This window comes from Polyergus mexicanus, unplaced genomic scaffold (assembly GCF_030449975.1).
Source record: "Polyergus mexicanus isolate NDT 795.1 unplaced genomic scaffold, iyPolMexi1.0 SCAF_11, whole genome shotgun sequence".
Lineage (NCBI taxonomy): Eukaryota > Metazoa > Arthropoda > Insecta > Hymenoptera > Formicidae > Polyergus > Polyergus mexicanus.
The window spans coordinates 5,530,959-5,541,341 of NW_027223331.1; positions in this window are offsets into that span (position 1 = coordinate 5,530,959).

Below are 10,383 nucleotides of genomic sequence, written 5' to 3' on the forward strand. Positions count from 1 at the left end.
ACAAATTATTAACGATCAATACGACCTGGATCGGACGCATCAAAATAAGTTCGATTACTACTCCCCTCTTGAAGATCAATTCAAAAAAGACTACAACATGACGAACGTAGTGTTTACCTCTGTCACCCTATTCTGGCATGAAGTCAGCGAACAGCTTGCTGACACTGGATGCCGTGCGGAAGAAGACACTGAAACTCCTGTCAACACGTGTTATCGTTGGAGGACCCGCATGCTTCCATGTATTCAACAAGTCAACAGCGGTGCGGAAGTGAAGCAGACGAGCTTGATGGAGACCGAGTGGATGATGTTGCTGCGGCTTGGAATGGCAGCGCTTCTGTCATACGACATAATGTCATGGATACAGAAATGTACTGATTATTAAAAAAAAATAGCCAAATGACTCGTCATCTAATTAGTGACGCGCATGAATGGATTAACGAGATTTCCACTGTCCCTATCTACTGGCAGTTACCGTGACTCTCTTAAGGACGTCCAGGTGACGCTCTTTACTGAACCTTGCGCCGGTGCTGGTGATCCATGGGTCCGTTGGATACCGGGCCGCGCGGGTGATGTTCTGAGTCGATCTCGGGGTCTGAGAGTCAGGATTGGAACGTGATGCTAATCGAATTGCTCTCAAGTGACAGCGTCCTTCCTATCTTTCCTCTCACACCCCCATCGCACTTCCCGGCAGCCGATCTCCATCCGTTTGTCTCTATTGTTCTTCGGTGCAATAGAGAGGAACAGGGGCTGTCAATACTGGCCCACCGGGCCCTGCGCTTCTGAGGTTTTTGGCCCAGCGGCGACGGAACCGGTGGTTACTAATCTTTTCTTTTCTTTTCAGGTTTCCTCATACCTTTGGGAAAGCCAGCCCCCTCTCTCTCTCTCTATCACCCTTTTTTAACAAAACTTTATTAACACTACTAACACTCTTCACTCTTCTTTTTCTTTTTCGTCACTCTACTCTCTTTCCCTCCTGAGCTAAAAGCTCTCACCTCAACCCCTTTTTCACTCCTTTTCGTACTATCGCTTTTGCTATCGCTTTTCTTTTTCTATACTCTTTTCTCTTCTCTTCTTTCCTCCTCTATTTTCTCATTACTTTGACTATAACTAACAATACGTCTTCTCTTCTTGCTCTCTTTCTCTCCAGTTTCTTTTCTTATCTCCCACTCTACCTCTACATAAAACGGCATGCAACGCTACGAGTCGGTGGCAGCATTGCTGGCCGAATGGCTCTAATGTAGCAATACACACTCTCACACTCTCTCTCTCCCTTCTTTCTTTTTTCTTCCTTCTTTATTCCTTTTCTTTATTTCCTTAAATAGCATATAACGCTACGAGTCGGTGTCAGCACTGCTGACCAAATGGCTCTTACGTAGCAACACACACACACACGTTTTGCTTTTCTATCTCTTCTTTTCTTCTCTACTCTTTTTTTTCACTTCACCTCAATTAACAACTCTTACTAACAACTTCGTTACTAACACTTTCACTGATTTGTCTTCTCTGTCGCTTTTACCCATCCCTCAACACAGCATAGCTACGAATTTTATGTAGCGAGCGCACTTAGATGCGTTGGTGGGACGTGTCTGTGGCCATGTGGGCAACGTACTTTTAAAAAGTGAGGAGCTTGTAGTGGCTAAAGTCCCGTACTCGGTTTTCCTATTCCCTCTACATCCAATCTCCCGGCAACCCATCCCCTTCCGTTTGTCTTTGTTGTGCCTCGGTAAAGTGGACAGGAACAGGGGCTGTTGTACTTATCCACCGGGCTCTGCGCTTCTGAGGTCTCAGACCCGGCGGCGACGGAACCGGGGGTTACTAATACTGCTACTACGCAGCTGAACATGAGGCGTTCAGGTGTAGTTACGGGTGAGGTGCGTCAGCTTGTTGCCGAAAAGCGACTTGACGTCCTGTCATTGCAGGAATTGCACGTCAAGAAGCATGGTAAGAGCCAAACCTTTGTTGGCTTAGGGAAGAATATGAGGGTACGCAGCTGTACGTTCAGAACGACCGTGGGCTGCAGTGCCAGTTTGTAACCCTCAATTCCAAATGGTGTTTGTCTCGCAGTTTAGCACGACACATTGCGTCTGTGTAGAAGTGCAGGCTTCCAATTTTTTTTTCTACGTCGCATCGTGCTACTTCCAGTACAGCGACGAGATAGAGGAATACCTCAGGCACCTCGAAGTGGTACTTTATTCGCTGAGGGGAAAGAGACTGTTAGTGGCAGTAGACGCCAATGCTTGGTCGTCACCCTGGGGTCCCCAAGAGACAGACGAAAGAGATGCGAAATTTGAAGACCTTATCCGAGCATATGGAGTAAACGTGGTAAATGATGTCGGACAGGGACCCACATTTTGGTCCGCAAAAAGTTTGTCCTTCATCGATGTTACCTTGACGTCGTTCTCAATGAACAAGTTCATTGGGAAGTGATTGGAAAGTGAGACCTGACTGGACGACCAGCGACCACAACGCAGTCGACATCAGATTGAGGGTGCCAAAGGGGTCAGCTGGAGATAGAGGTGCCGCGAATATGAAGTTTGACACTCGTCGGGCTGATTGGAAGCGGTTCTCCGAGAACTTGACTGATTATTCAAGATCAAGACTGGAGGTCTTCGATGTCTGTTCTGCGAATAGAGTAGAGGAGATGGCGGAGACGTTGGCAGCGGTACTCACCGAAGCCTGTTCCGCGTTGATGCCAAGAAAAAGGCGATTTAGAAAGTTCAACCCGTGGTGGACGGTCGAAGTGATTATACTCAAAAAGGGAGTATATAGAAAGAGGCGTGCACTCCAGAGAGGGCGGGTCGAGCCCACTCACCTTTCTCCAAAGCTGGAATACCGCTCTTCTTAGGGGAAATACGGCAAAGAGGTGAGGAAGGCGAAGCTTGCGAGCTGGCGGAAATTTGTCACATCGCATGGTAACTCGGAGCCCTGGGGATTCGTTTATAAACTCCATGCGAAAAAACTCCAAGTTGAGAAGGTGCTCAACACACTCCAGTGTGGCGAATATTCCACAAAGATTTTACAGAAGACCGCCAACTACCTCCTAGACGTGCACACTCCGGATAACCGGGAACAGGATGACACGTTCGAACAACGTGAAATTCGTTTCGTTTCGAAGGTTTCCCCAGACACAGTCGACGCCTCATTCTTCACGGCAGCAGAAATGGCTGTAGCGGTAAAAACCTTTAAAGACTATAAAGCTCCAGGAATGGATCTTATTGATGTTGCGGTTTTGAAAGCCGCTTGTAGGATAATTCCCGGTCAGTTTATTAGACTATTCAACGGATGCTTTTAGTGGAGCGTCTTTCCCTCTATCTGGAAGGAGGGCTCGTTTCAAGTCCTTCTGAAGGGTGAGGACAAGGATGAGATGAATCCGAAATCCTATAGACCCATCTGTCTCCTCTCCGTAGTAGGAAAACTTTTCGAGAAACTTTTCAAAACCCTCCTCATGGACACGTCACTGGCACCGGGTAGGGTCTCCGATCGACAGTTCGGTTTTATGTCCGAAAGGTCGACGGAGGTTGCTGTTGTAGAGTTGCGGCGTATGGTCTCTGCCTCCGAAAAGAGGTACGCCGTCGCGCTTTTCTTTGACATCTCTGGGGTTTTTGACAATGTCTGGTGGCCTCTCGTATTAACTAGTTTAAAAGAACGAAATTGCCCGCAAAACGTCTTCGAAGTACTCCGGACTTATTTTGACAATCGCAAAGTAAAAATCGTGTTCGGTACTACGGAGGTGTCCAAACGGGCCACGAGGGGGTGCCCACAAGGCTCCGTCCTCGGTCCGACTTGTTGGAACCTCATGTTCGACGGCCTTCTACAGCTCCTAGAAGGCTTGGTCGAAAATCGGTTTGCCGCGTACGCTTATGATTTCGTCGTCGTTATAAACAGTGATTCGCAAAACGAAATTGAATTTGAAGGCCAACGGGTGGTCAACGCGATCGTAAATTGGTGCGAGTCCGCGAAGCTTCAGATCTCCGAACGCAAGACTGAAGCTATAATATTGAAAAGCGCCGCGATAAATAGAAAACATATAGGCAGACGAGGAGGAGCACGAGTAGATAGGAAGCACAGAAACAATAAAAAGATTGCGACTCTTGAAAATAGGCCGCCTATAATAAAAATTAAAAGCACGAAAATAGGGTTTAAACAGACCGTCAAATATCTTGGCGTTTATATAGATAAATTCTTAAATGTTAGAACGCATTGCGAATATTTGAAAAGCAAAGTCGGGATACTTTTCCAAAAGCTAGGTGCGTTAGCAAGAGCCAATTGGGGCCTAAGATTTAGGGCACTATCCGTAATTTACCGCGGAGTGTTCGCACCGACGGTGGCTTATGCGGCCGCGGGGTGGGCAGACCTGTGTACGGAGAGTGACGATAGGATTTTAAAAGCCTTGCAGCGCCAGGTCCTCATCTCGACTACCGGCGCATATCGCACGGCATCGTGGGAATCGCTTTGTGTTGTCGCGGGAGCAATGCCAGTCGACATATTATTAAAAGAAAATATCGCGCGGTATCAAATTAGAGTAGGGAAAAACGCCAAAATGGGGAACATAGAAATCTCCGGGGAAATAGTGAAAAATAACGCTTTCGTAGAAATTAGGGAAAAGGCGACGAACATGTGGCAGTCCAAATGGGTTTCTTCGAGCAAGGGTCGCACCATGTTCGCCTTTTTCGGGGACGTACGCCGTAGACTGGCTACACCGTCCCTGCAAACTAATCATTGGAGCACGCAGGTCCTCACTGGACACGAAGATTTCCGGGCACGTCTCAAATCGCTCAATCTTGTGGACAGTGATGCGTGGGATAAAATATGTGGGAGTGGAACAGACGCGGTGCAACACTTCTTGGTGGATTGTCCACTCTTCGACGCGCAGAGAGAGGCTCTGCGTGATATGTTTCCGCAAAGAGAATGGCGATGGCCGGAGACGGCACACTTCTTAGTGTCGAGCTCAGAGGCCTACGCGGCATTCGCTGGTTTTTGTTGCGAGTCCCTTTGGCTAAAGGGATTCGAATCGTAAAACGTTAGAGAAAAAGGTGTAGGAAAAAGGTCATTTAACTGGAAAAGTCGGAGTCTTCAGTTATGAGAGTGCGGTCCCGTAATCTTCTCGAATATGCCGGATTCTCGAATGATTTTCGCGTCGCGTAATTTTAAGTTAGAAGGAAATACAGGCAGGTAGATAAGTTTCCCAAAAACCCTTATCCAATGGCTTCCAAGTCATTTCCTTCACCCCCATCTTATCCCTATCCAGTTTCCTTCCTCAACTTCCGCCCATAATAGAGTCAGGGCGTGTATCCGGGTCGGGATACAGTGGACAGGCCTCCCCGTGGTTCTCCGTGGGCGCGTCTATACGCGAGAAGGGATCTCTGCATCGTCTGCAAGCGTGTAGACCGGCGGTCTGGGCCCTGGGAAAGGAAGGTGGGCTTAAGACGCGGCTAAACTGTCCATCCTGCGCATAAGATCCCGCAGGCGCTGCTGGATTTTTCCATCGCCCGTCTCGAGGCAACGTCGCTAGACAGTGGAGCTGTGTAGTTTGTTGTGTGTGCCCGATAGGGCAAGAAAACAGGAGTGCGTCCTTTTCGGAGGGCGTGCTCTAACATTAACTGTCCCTATCTACTGGCGGGAGTAACTATGACTCTCCGCTCAAACCGGCATTTCCTATCGCTGCGATGAGAATCGGATCGAGTCCGAACAAACAGGCAAATAACTATAGATGGTGGATAAGCGTACTGGTGGCAGTGAGCCTTGTTGAAATGTAGCAAATACTAATGAAGGTGTCAAGCGGCCCGGTGAGACAGCAGCACGGAGCTTATTATGAGTCAAGCTCAATTCTAGCAGAACTGTTGAGCGTGGGCCCACTTGAATGCTTTTCGGTGGCTGGCTCGCCTTGCCACGCCCAGGATAATTCTGACTGTTCTCAGGCGCGAGTACTGTGACTGGCTGAGCGAAGCACTATGTGCTTTAAAAGTGCGATGGATCATTGTGTGCGTGTCCCAACCTTCGGGTTGGGTCGAGACGTACGTGAGCAGTTGTAACGTTGCGCATCTTCAGCAGATCCGGTCTCGGGGAACGATCAAAAAAGCGCAAACGCTTATGTTGCACTGCGTCTCGTGTGACGGACAGCGGGAGCGCCTATATACCAGGTACATAAATATGAAACCGGAATTTGCCCATGGATGGCCTTAGCTGTCAATGTAGTTATCGTCAAAGCGCGTCATTGGCGCCATTTTCTTGTTTTGTCATCTGATAAAGATTTTCAACTCACAACAATACAAGTTTCATACAACAGCATAGCTTTTAATAGCGTTGAACATGTCGAATTTTGTGCCTAGAAACTACGATTTGCGGACAGCATTGATTTTCTGTTACCATTTGAAGAAAACTACTGCAGAATCGCATCAAATGCTTGTCGAAGTTTACGGTGACCATGCTCTTGGAAAATCACAGTGCTTTGAGTGGTTTAAAAAATTTAAAAGTGACGATTTTGACGTGAGAATCGAAGAACGTGGAAGACCGCCGAAAAAGTTTGAAGACAGCGAATTGCAAACATTGTTGGATGAGGATGACGCTCAAACGCAACAACAACTCGATTTGAATCAAGCTTTGCGTGAAAAACGACCAGAATATCAAAAAAGGCAACACAAAGTGATTTTGCTTCATGATAATGCACCATCACACACAGCAAAACCGGTCAAAGAAACGATTGAGGCGTTTAGTTGGGAAATACTTTCGCATGCGGCTTACTCACCAGACTTGGTTCCATCCAATTACTACTTATTTGCATCGATGGGACACGCACTTGCTGAGTAGCACTTCACTTCTTACGAAAATGTACGAAAATGGCTCGATGACTGGTTTGCCTCAAAGGAGCAACAGTTTTTTTGGCGTGGCATCCACAAATTGTCAGAGGAATGGGAAAATGTATAACTAGCAATGGGCAATACTTCGAATAAAATATTTTTTATCATTTTCATACAATAAACGTGTATTTTCTATACAAAAATTCCGGTTTCATATTTATATACCTGGTAAGGAGCAGAGCAGGATAGGCCATGGCTCGTCCTGCTTTGCTCTATTTTTATCAAGACTTTTCAAGTCTTTTGTGCTGTTCCTCTCCATCCACACACAATTATAGCTTTTGGCCGTTTCGACACAGTTACTTTCTGGACTCATAACATTTGAGTGCCAAGAAATAACACGCCGCCCACCAGCTCAGGCAAATTACCGCAGTCAGTGTTCCAAAGCAACACGCCGCAAACCAACTTAGGCAAAACTAACCCTTCGGGACTTAGCAGAATCCTGACTGCGTGATAGCGTATCTTGATTGCTGCAAATCGGTGGGGCTCGCTGACGCCAGTTACAAGTCTTAATTTTAGACTTATCAAAGCAACACGCCGCGATCGGACTTCAGTTTCGCGGGAAAGCAACACGCCGCGAGCGGACTTTAACTGCTCGTTGAAAGCAACACGCTGCGAGCGGACTTTAACTGCTCGCTGAAAGCAACACGCCGCTGGCAACCTTTAACCTAGTCAGCCTAAAGCAACACGCTGCGAGCGGACTTTAACTTTTAACCTAGTCAGTCTAAAGCAACACGCCGCTGGGGACTTAATCCGATTCTCAGCAATGAACCGGGAGAGCAGTTTATCCATGCTCTGTTGGGGCGGAGAGTCTGATTACTGGAGTAACGTGCCTTATCCCCAGAATAATCGCGCTTCTCTTAAGGACGTCTGAATGTCACTGCGGTATTGAGCTTGCGCTTACCAACGTAAAGCGATGTACGGCAGGTAAGTTCGGGATCTGAGCTAGCTGGCGGTTGGGACGTTGAAGCGATTCAGACCTCTTGTTAGGTCCCACAGCCTCTCACGTACCCCTTGGATCTGGCAGGAAGGCACGTCGCTGGGCAGAGGACGCGAATTACAGCCTTCTCTTGTGCTTTGTCAACGGTCCACCTTTTCGTGGTACCCGCTGGAAACACTGTGCGTTTGTTTAGCGCAGTGGCTAAGAGTCCGTTGGCGCCGCATGCTCTCTTAGCAGCCGAACATCTGGCAAGCCTTTTTTGTGTAGATGAGAGCATTGCGAGGTTCCGTCAAATACTAGAAACAAATTCGTGATGATCTCTTGGTTTATCATCGGCCCGTGCGTTTTGCAGTCTCAATCTAGCAATGTAGTAGACTCACGAAAATTTTAGCTATTAGAAATAGAACTTGTAGCCTCTTTACGTCTTATAGTTCAAATCTAAGGTCTGTAGGCACCATACCAAGAGATGCATGGCCGCGGGGACTAAAAACTGTCGCGGTCGCGAATGGTCCCTCCGAGGTACCTGCCGTCCCCTCGGAATATATTAGGCTTGCCGTAGCAAGGGGGCTCTGATACGGTCGACATTCTTTTTCCCACCACTCTCGTGGGATCTTTATGGAAAATAAAATCAAAACTAAAACAAAAAGCAAGCAGAGTGAGGAGGAGGTCATGGAGGTTTGCCTGGATGAGGCTACAGTAGGTAGATCTAGTAGAATTAGTTCGGTGTCGTCAATAACCGACGACTCTTGGGAAGTTAGAGCGAACCTAAAAAGGAAAAAGATGGAGGTAGAAAATTCGACAGACAGCGTATTAGATGATATTAAAAAGGAGAGGACAGCGTTAGAATAATTCCTATTTAATGAAAATAACAAGATCTCTAAGGTAGCAATTAAGTTTATTCTAACCAAGTGGAGCATTCTAGAAGAAAAGTTGTACGAGGACGGGCTTGAAAAAGAAAAATTAATAGTTATTTACCGGTGTATGGGCCCATCCGGTGGGCAGAAAACATACGCGCAGACGCTTTCTGGAAGAGCGGTGGCTTCGGCTCCTGGGATGCTCCCTAAAACAGAAAAAAGAAATATTAATAATGTTAGGGAGGAACATGAAGTAGTACTAATTAAACCGATGGAGGAATCTGATAATAGGAACAATGAACAACTAAAAGCGGATCTAGTTCAGGAATTAAACAATGTTAGAAATAAGTTAAAAGTTAGAGGTATAAGGCAAATGAAGAATAAGGGTGTTATAGTAGAGGTGAAAGATAAGAGAGACCTGATCAAGCAGATTGATTTGAATAAGATCGGATTAAAAACAGAGGAACCTAGTAGGACCAGTTCTACTATCATAGTTTTCGATGTTGAGGTCGACTATAAAACAGAGAACTTGAAGGAAGACTTTATATGTAAGAACTTCGAAAACTTTGATGAAATCAACTTAAATAGGTTGCGGAAGGAAGTTAGTTTTAAGCGCAGTTTTAAATCAATTGACAATAAAGTTAACTAGATTGTAAATATACCAGGTCCGTACTTTGGCAATTTAGTTAATAGAGATAGGATATTCATGCAATGAAGGAGGTGTAAAATTAAGGAGTATCTTAACATTGTTAGATGCTATAAGTGCCACGGATACGGATATATCGCCAAATATTGTAAAGTGCAGGAGCAATTATGCGAGGGCTATGGTAACAAAGACCACATTAAGCGCGATTGCACAAAAAAGGAGGCTCCTCAGTGTATAAATTGTATTCATAACAGGAGAAAAGGAGTTAATCATAGCGTGCGTAGCAACTCTTGCCCTGAGTTCTGTAGGCAGGTAGATATATATAGAAACAGAATAACATGGGACTAAAAATAGCGCAAATCAACGCGCAGCGATCCTCTGCAGCAGCCGCTAGCTTAGAAATGATCATTAGGGAACAAAGTATAGACATTCTATGTATACAAGAACCATACACATACAAGGAAAAAGTAAGAAGCTATATTTCCTCGAGGCTAAAGGTCATTCAGCCGGAGGGCGGCTCCCCTTGGGTAGCTTTTGTTGTTAATGAAGACATTACTATGTGCCTACATGTTTTAATGGATACAGAAAGCTTCTACATTATAAATGTCTATTGTCAATTCTCGTTACCGATCGAACCCTTTTTAATAAAAGTTGAGAGCATTATAGATAAGATAAAAAGTAATAATATAATAGTAGTGATGGACTCGAATGCGTGCTCCCGCCTTTGGTTTTCCAAGGATACGGACGAACGCGGTAGGCTAGTGGAGGAACTCCTCGTCTCTAAAAGCCTTTTTCCGATGAATGAGCCGGATAATCTGCCTACATATATGACTTCCCAGGGTAGCTTCAATATACAGGGTGTCCCATTTTAAAGGACCCACTCAAATATCTCAGAAACACTGCGTTAAATCGAAAAATGTTTCAAACAAAAGTTGTGTGGCTTCATGGGGGCCATAAGATGGTGACAATGATTTGACCTTGGAAAATCATTTGAAGGTCATGTGAAGGTCAACTTTAAAATCTTAAATGGAAACCCCCATTTTTCATTTAGTATTCTTGTAGCTGACATCGAGAGCTTTCCAAAACACT